We start from the raw sequence: 9289 nt of genomic DNA on the forward strand, positions 1-9289 counted from the left end.
ACAGGTAAGAGTGTGAAGAAGCACATGCATGAACATCTGCTGGTAACAACACCAGCAGAAACAGAAATAATTCTAAAAATGTTGCAACAGCAGAATGTTAACTTAAATGTTTATTGGAGGCTTGGTTGCAGAGTTCACGTCACTTTCTTCACGTCATCTTTACAATCTCAAAAAGCTCCCAGGCTTTCGATTTCACCGCTCGTCATACATTTATGTCGTTATTATGCTTCAGGTGGAGTCTCTGTCTGAGTGACGGCGTGGGACCTCTACCTGTGAGGTTTGATGTTTCCTCGCAACTTTCCTTAGTTGACGAGGAATCGTTTATTTGGTGTCAGCCTGTGAATCAGTCCTTCTCTTCGGCCTTTGGCTGTGCGCGAAAAAGAAAACAACGTTTAGCTCATCCGCCTGCGTTCACAACAACGACAAGTTAACAACTGGTGAACTCGGTGCTTTCTTGTGCCTCTCTTTTTGAAAGGTCTAGTCTAAATTCCCTTATTCCCAGCGCGCAACTCAAACATCTAATCTCTTACTTAATAACTGCTCTGCTATTTCAGTCTTTGTCCAGGACCTAAAGCACGACTCAGGTTTCAAACAAGGAATTCTTTTGCCTGTAAGCTTGTGTGTGTTGGTGGAGAAAGCATTCATAAATCTTACTTTGATAGTACATGCAATCCTTTTCACATAGCTACAAACAAATCTGGGACTATGGAAATTAGAGCCTGCTGTTAGGTCAATAACCCCCTTAAGTGTTTATTATAAATAGTGGCAAGTAGATACCACGAATGGCTGAAAGACTGACTTGTGCCTTTAAGTATACCTGTCATTACAGCTAGCCTCGTGCTCTGTGCAGACGGTGGATGCTCATATTAAATGTTTTAAATAGTGAGGTCAGCGCATGGGTACGTAATCCCTATGAGCCAAAAGCTCAGGCTTCGCTCTGCTCCAAACAAAAGGTAGACGTAGCCAAAGCGTTACTACTCACTGGTTCCTGGACTTCGCTTTGAAGCTTTGCTGGTGCCATGTTGTTTTCATTTGGAGTCACCAGTGACCATATTTGGACAAGAGCGCTTTGAGGGCCCCGAAAAGCGCTATATAAATGCAATCCATTATTATTAAGAGAGCGGGGTGCCATGTTCCGAACTAACCGCCCGGCTAGATGCATCTATTAGAGTCGCACGTCATGCACGGACACAGATAGCTGCTCATTAGTCTTAAGAAACAGATTGGAAAAATAGAAGAAGTGGAAACTTTCTGTACTGCACAGCAGGTCATGTTACTTGTCAAACACCAACAGTACAAACACAATCATGAGGTCCAGTTCTGGGAATTGGTGGAAGTGAGGCCCACCTGAGAGCCATCAGCTACCTTATGTTAGCACACCTGTCACCACCAGTGTTGGTCAAGTTACTTGAAAAAAGTAATCAGTAACTAATTACTGATTACTTCCCCAAAAAAAGTAATCCCGCTACTTTACTGATTACTTATTTTCAAAAGTAATTAATTACTTAGTTACTTAGTTTACTTTAATCTTTTAACTTTGTGCATCAAGCAAAAATTAAATTATCTGCAACATTCTCTGACTGGAAGAAATTTGTTTAATATTTAAACCTATTTTCTGCACATTCCAGCACATAAAATATATATTTTTTGTGTGTGTTTACACTCAGTCTTTCAAATAGATGCAAGTAAAACACAGCAGAAAATAAATAAAGTCAAAGACTAGCGGTCCTGTTGCTCTATTTTCACCTGTAAAGCAGGAGTGGGGTAGGCGGAGGTTTACCCTGGTGCAGGTGTGCAGTGGTCAGTGGAAGAATCCGCGAGTTTCTCTTTGAGTTTCCCATTACGTCGTAGCTACTCGGTGCTTGTTTGGAAGTTTAGGGGTTTTTTTCGCTGTAAAAAGAAGTTTTCTTCCCACGCACAACGGACACTAATGTTTTTGTCACTTTGTATGGAATCAAACTCAAAGTAAGGTCAGTACTTCCACGCTTTAAACGCTGCACGCTCATACTCTCTCTGCACTCGATATATGATCCATTGTTGATCTGCACACAGCTGTTGTCACAAACGTCGCACTCGCTTACGTCACTGTCATGAGACATTCTCGCAAAAAAAATCACGGTTTTAGTAACGCAGTAACGCAGCGTTCCTACGGGAAAGTAACGGTAATCTAATTACCGTTTTTGCAATAGTAATCCCTTACTTTACTCGTTAATTGAAAAAAGTAATCGGATTACAGTTACGCGTTACTGCCCATCTCTGGTCACCACACCCCTAACTTTAAGTCACTGTCCAAACAGCTGAGCTCCAACATTCATCCATCACACAGCCGAATAGTTTTTTCTACTCTTGGCTCTGTATGATGTCAGTGAGGGCAGATATTTACCTGCTAATAAGATATATGAGGATTACTTTGAATTGTGAATCATGCAAAGCTGCTCTAGTATTGAAAAATAGGGAGCTGGAAATAAGCTCTAAGTATGAAGAACTTTTCGTGTAGTTAAAAAATTAGTTAAAAGATGTTATAGCAGCCTTTAGTCTCAGTGTAGGGGTAACTCACTGATTTTCATATTTTTTAACCATTCAGAAAAAGATCAAACCTCCTTTATCAGACTTCTCTCGCTCTGACGCACAAATGCGTCGTCAGCCGACCCATCTGTGAATACGCCTTCATTTCTGCGTCGACTGAATCAAAACACAATGATGCATGTGAGGAAAGCTTGTTGTCGGCTTCCTCCTGCAGAGACAAGACTTATCAACAGTTTCTTTTGTGTGTTTTTCAAACGGCGCGATAAAACAAATCTTTTAAAAACATTTTAACCCAGAAAACTGAGTTTTACCCTGTAAAAGAATGATCTTTCCCTTACTGTACCAAAACAACAGCAAAAAGTGAATGAAAGAAAATCTCCACACAAAAAGCCGGTTAGTTTGTGCCACGTCTTCTGCATCCTGTGCAAGAGGAACATGTGCTTGTACACTGTAAACCATGGGTGTCAAACTCTGGCCCGCGGGCCAAATTTGGCCCGCAGCCTAATTATATTTGGCCCGCGAAGCCATACCAAATTACTATTAGAGCTGGCCTACTGGTATTATACAGCTAATATATATATTGTTTAGTATTAAGCTTTGCTTGTTCCATATTCAGTTTTTCAGCAAAACTTGTTTGAGTCCATAAGAAAAGATTCATTCTTATATCTGGAGGAAAATTTTTTTTTTTCAATAAATATTAACGTTAACCCGCGACTTTGTTCCAGTTTTGAATTTTGGCCCACTGTGTATTTGAGTTTGACACTCCTGCTGTAAACAAAAAAAAGTTGCGAAAACTTAAAAACTCAAGGCAACCCACTGCATTTATGTTTTTAGGTTCTGATGGATAACTTATAATTTCAAGTTTAGGAGAAAAGTTGCTTTAGCTAATGTTTTTGTGTTTACAAAATTAATAATTGTCCTTTTTCTTAACTCACATTGCAAAAACAATAAAATATATTTCCTAAAGTTTACACAACATATTTTTTTTGTTTTGCCAATAAATTTCCTAAAGTTTAGAAAAAGTATCTTTTATAGTTTTCACGAGGTGCTCCCTGTTGTACCAATGAATGTTTACACAGTTGATTTTCAAATAACTTTATTGTGTTCAAACACAACTGCACCACTGACAATGTTGACTTTTGAGATCAGCCATTTTTAACATACTGACAACATACTGACATAAAGTCCTTCCAAAAACACAAAAAAAGTCACATTTTTGTAACAAATGTTACTCATCCAATTTTAAAGGTGTGGTATTGTCAGACAGAATATCAAACCTATCTTGATAGAGAGTCACTAACAAACCGATTCAAAACATCAGATGGCAGGATGTGATCAACTTCTATCTGGTTTCCAAACAGCAAACAACTTTCAAACAAATTTTTCCACCACTTGTCTTTTAATAGTAATGGTATCAACACTCCAATTTCCTCTGAAGTTCAGTATCGCGCCACATTTGTTATAAAACTAGTACAAATGTACCTAAAACCAGATTATAAAAATTGTTTAAAACAGTTCAAGTTAGAATAATAGGTTGTTTATCGTGGTAGAAAACATCATTTTGCTGGACTTTGTGGTTCATTTGGTTGTGAACTTAACCCTCCACTGTTTTGCTGGGACAGCACTATATGTTCGCTGGCTTCTGCTGCAGGAAAACACATTAATGCCAGTTATTTGACACCTTAGCAAAATCTGCAGACTCAGAAGGCAAAGTACATGAAATGACTCAGTGCTTTTATTTTTCTAGTTGGGGCACAGTGGGGGGTCCTCACATTAAATTCCTCTGGGTGTCTAAGAGTATGTCTGCCAGTTTTTCTGCTTATGAACCTGACTGCATTTTTTGAAAGTGAACACATTTTAGTGTGTGTGTGTGTGTGTGTTCCCTTGTGTCTGCGTGCATGCTAATGTTACGAGTGCATGAAGTTGGTGGGTTAACAGGGGTCTCAGCAAGACGCAGACCCATAACAAATCACCTCATTTCCAGGAAAAAGAAATAATTTGTTCCCAATAAAAATGATCCACAAAAATACATGAGAACAGTGTGCACGGGCCTCTGATCAAACGTCCGCTCGCAAAGCCAAGGCACAAAATTAAAGAGGCCAGAAAGATTTCAGGGTGTGAAATGCAGACACTGGCTGCTTTCTGAGCAGAGATGCTTCCAAAGAAGTTCTAGAAAAAAAGAAGATATTTTCAAATGAAATAAGATCGGCCAGAATCTTTTCTTGTAGCGTCTTTAAACAGACAGACTGCATCAGAGAAAAGGGGAAAAGGGGTAGACATCATTTTCTGTATAATTAAATGTTTATTTTAAGTGAGGCTTCAGTTAATGCTGATTTATTTCATCTTGAATTTCCCATTTAGACTAAAATATGTGCTTCTGAAACGTGCCGACTGGCAAAATCTACATTTATTATGTGATATGCATTTAAACTGTGCATCGAGAGGAAAAGCTGTTTGCTTTCTCCTCATTTTTCGGACTTTCTTTTTGCCTTTTATGGGATGTGCCTCTGGGTGTCCACTCAGGAAATCCTGATAGTAAATCTGGCCGTGGCCCCAATCGCACATTTGTTTCCTCTGTGTGCATGTCTGTGTTTGCGTGTGTGTATCTCTTGAGCATCTGTGCAGCGTGTGTGTGTGTGTGTGTGTGTGTGAAAGATTGCATGCATGTAGTGTGTATACCGGCATTTGTGAGGCTGTGTAGTTGGCATGAAATGATTCAGAGTGTATCTTCTTCTAAAAGGCAGAACAAGCAAACAAACAGCGTTGCAGTAGGAAGCTGTTTAACAGCTGCTGAGGTTTGGTTCACTGCAGTTCAGTGATAATGACTGTTAGAGCAGGAGTCGCCGCGCTGGACATCCTGCTCCGATTTCACCTTGATTACACGTGCTCGTCGTTCATGTTCGCTACATGACTTCAGCGGAGAACGCAATCTCTCTGCTTTTCTCAGGTGGAGAATTTATTCAACTTGTACAGAAGCGCAGACCATAAATAAACATTGGCAAAATCAAGTATTTAACTCTTTAAGGCAATATGAAAACCTCAAAAGTTTTTTCAGTAATAGTCCCTGCTCAAAGGCTTATGATGAGCCACCACCATGGATTTATCACAGAACTGGAAACAAGATTTTTAAAAACTGACTTATCTGGGGGAAAGCTGCTTAGTGATACATAAAAGCACCAGAGAAAGTTTTCCAAGCCTCCACCACGGGGGTACCCGAGCGTGCTGACATTAAAGATGCAACCGATGATCGGGGGAACCAAACCGAACTGAAGACATTCGCTTTCTGCACCTTAAGGTTGACTACACCAGCGGTCCCCAACCCCCGGGCCGGTACCGGTCCGTGAGTCGTTTGGTACGGGCCGTGAGAGTTGAGGCTCAGGTGTGAAATGTATAGTTTTCAGGGTTTTTATCGGTTTTCAGCGTTATTTTGTTATCGTTTTTATCGTTTACTCGGTTTTCCTGGGTCTTTTCACGTGTGTTATGAACAAGGTTATTATCGTTAACGAAAACTAACGAAATAACGAAAACTAGAAGTGAAAAAACATTTTCGTTAACGGAAATAAAAATAAAAGCAAAAAAAGGAAAACTAACTAAAACTATAATGAGTGTTCACAAAACTAACTAAAATTAACTGAATTTATAGCAAAAATGTGTTTAGTTTTCATTGATGTGTGCGTGTCATACAAGAGTCAAGGGTGAAAATGAAGTTTAGTTTCCAGATTTTTTTCTTGCTGTGTCTCATTATGCCAGCAGGTGGCAGCACGTTAGTCGAGTCGTCTGTGTTGCTGCTCCGTCCACCTGCAGAATCATGTCAGGAAAAGTCGGGAGAAAGCGCCAGAGTCCAATTTGGGATTACTTTGAATATGACTGTGTTTTGGATGAAGCAAGTGTCTTGTAGTGGAAACAGACAAATTATGAGGGACATTTCTAAAGGGAAAAAAATTCCACAAACCTTAAAGTGCACTTGAAAAGCTCACACAAGAAGGCTAACCTAGCTTAGCTTGAGAAGGTAAGGGAGCACACTCAACCCTCATCCCCAGAAACAGAAGCTAACCCCAGGCAAGGCAGCGTGATGCATCCCGAGACAACAGGACGGGGATATCTACACAACTGTGTGAGTCAATTACCTTCAAAAAGTTTATCAATTCACTTGAACCAAAATTACGAACACCCGGTGCTGCGAGAGTTAATAGTCTCATTGGGGCCAAGATATACATTTTATAGTTGCCTGGTATCAATGGTTGTTCATCTGCCTTTATTTATTTATTTATTTATTTATTTATTTAAAGAACCCATAGGTGGGAATGTGAGTTGTCTGTCTCTGCGTGTTAGCCCTGCGACAGACAGGCGACCTGTCCAGGGTGCAGTATGGTAGCTGGAATAGCAACATACCCAAGGATGAGCAGAATGACTGATATGATGAAACTGGGATTTTGTTACACTTAATTATTGCAAACACGACTAAAACTATAACTGAAACTAATCAAAACTAAACTGAAACTAAGGATTTTCAAAAAAATAAAAAATAAACTAAACTAGCAAACAATTGGTAAAAACTAATTAAAACTGATATAAAATTGAAAATCTGAAGTCAAAACTAAATAAAAATAAAAACTAATGAAAATTGCAAAACTATTAAAACCCTGGTTATGAATAAATCTTCTTTTTTTTGTACTAGTTTTATTTTGTTGTATTTTTCCGCGACACCTTAAAGGCCAGTCCGTGAAAATATTGTCGGGCATAAACCGGTCCGTGGCGCAAAAAAGGTTAGGGGACCGCTGGACTACACAGCTGGTCAACACGAGCGGTGAAGGAGAACATCAGAAAAAGTTTTCACATTTTTCCAGAGGAAGTGCATTTACATCTGGAACGGCTGAGGATGGTATTCCCTCCTTTATTGGCAGCTGGGGCTTTGGATAAGCTGGTGGCGTTGGCTCAAGTTGGAAAAAAGACTCAAAACTTCCTGTTGACGTTTTAACCAGCAGCTTTTTATTTAATTTTCCTAATTATTTATTTTTAAAAAATAGTCAAAATCTTCATGAATCCATGAATTCAAGTTTTTGCTTTTTCTTTTTGTTTTCTCTTGTTGCTCTTTCAGTGACCATCGCTTTGCTCTGTGATCTTATAATTGTTTGCAGATTAAGGAATTACTCAGTTTTCCTTGGTAACGGAGCAAAAATGAAATGAACACCAGACAGCTTGAGGAGTTCCTCCACTACAACATTAATTCCCAAAGCTGAATGAATGTAATATTTATAAGGTATATAAACAAGATTTTACTGATGCAGTTCCTCACACGTTAATCGTTTAGACAAAAAATGTGCGCGGGGTGTGAAGTTTTTTCGGCTTCTAAAGTCAGGCGTGTAAAGGAAACGTTGGTGAGTCACTCCAGCGTCGCTTTAAGCTGCAGTCAGTTTTGCTTGAAGACAAACATCGATTCAGACACGCTGCTTTGCTCAGCCTTGCTCTGAGGGCAGCTCTGAAGCAGTTGCTGTGTTCGTGTGTGACCGGGCCTTCTTTGGATTACAGAAGATTTACTTCAGCCCTTATTACTCGACTGTATAGAAAACAGCTGAAATTTCAAAATGTTTTTGCATTTAGATAGTTACACGCAGACGCACGCTCATACCGACCAAAGAAAAAGAAAGAAAGAAAAAGCGCTAAATCGTCAGGAGGGAATTTTGGGCTGAGCACACTGGCCGGGGATCCGTGAGGTTCCAGTAATTTCACTGTGTCTCCTGTTTCATTCAGAAGCAACTGTTATGTGCTGCATGTGTGAGTTTCATAAGCATTCTTATGTCATGGCTCATGAGGCTGTGATGTGACGCTAATCTAGCCCAGCACCACCAGGGGAAACAGCTACTTTATACTGGCTCTCAACCACAGCGGACCATTTGGCGAACTTTGTAGGTTTCCATCTTCACTATTGATTCTTCTCTCACTGTTGTGCAGCTCTTTCTCGTCTCTTTCTTTTTAATATTTGTCTTAACTATATTAAACAAATGAAGAAATCATTTTGTTGTTATCACAGCCAATTGTGACCCCGTTTGGGACTTTGTTACACCCAAATGCAAGCGGGCTTAATCTGCGCTGAAAGCAGGGCCCTGATTTCTGACACCTGTATCAGGGATGACTTTCAGAGTTATTTCAGTCACAAAAGAAAACTGCCAGCTTTTATCCAAGAAGCTGATGAGCCATAGATTCACAGTAGCCTCAATCAAAATGTTAGTTTGTTCAAAGTTAGCTTCACTTAACCTCCTCAGTGATTAAAAATGCATCACAAATACACAACAAGCGTGAACCAAAGACAGCATGATTGCGTAATAATGCTGCACACAGTGCAATGGGCCACCTGTACCTGAACATCAATCGTTCCTCAGCATCTTTACCTTCTGACGAGCCACTGTGTGGTGGGTGTTTTTTTTCTGTTTTATTAACAGCACAGAACCCAATTTTTAAATTACAGCACGTCACTTTAAAAGCAATCATTATTATTAGCTTTCTTTTATTTCCTGGACTGGGATTTTTAGCCCTGTGACATTTAGCTCTGTTGTGTCGTGCAGTGGTTTATACTTCTTATCCTTGGTTTGGTTCAAGGTGGACACTTCCCCAAAACTCCCTTTGTGGAAGTGTCAGGAAGGGAGTCTGGTGTGAAACATCTGCCTTATCAGTCAGGTTGCTTGCTGCCCATCTAATGTATAAATACAAATTGTTTGTAATATGTTGGCAATCTGAGGTAGTCTTAGCACAACACATCAGCGAT

This window comes from Neolamprologus multifasciatus, chromosome 8 (genome assembly GCF_963576455.1).
Source record: "Neolamprologus multifasciatus chromosome 8, fNeoMul1.2, whole genome shotgun sequence".
Lineage (NCBI taxonomy): Eukaryota > Metazoa > Chordata > Actinopteri > Cichliformes > Cichlidae > Neolamprologus > Neolamprologus multifasciatus.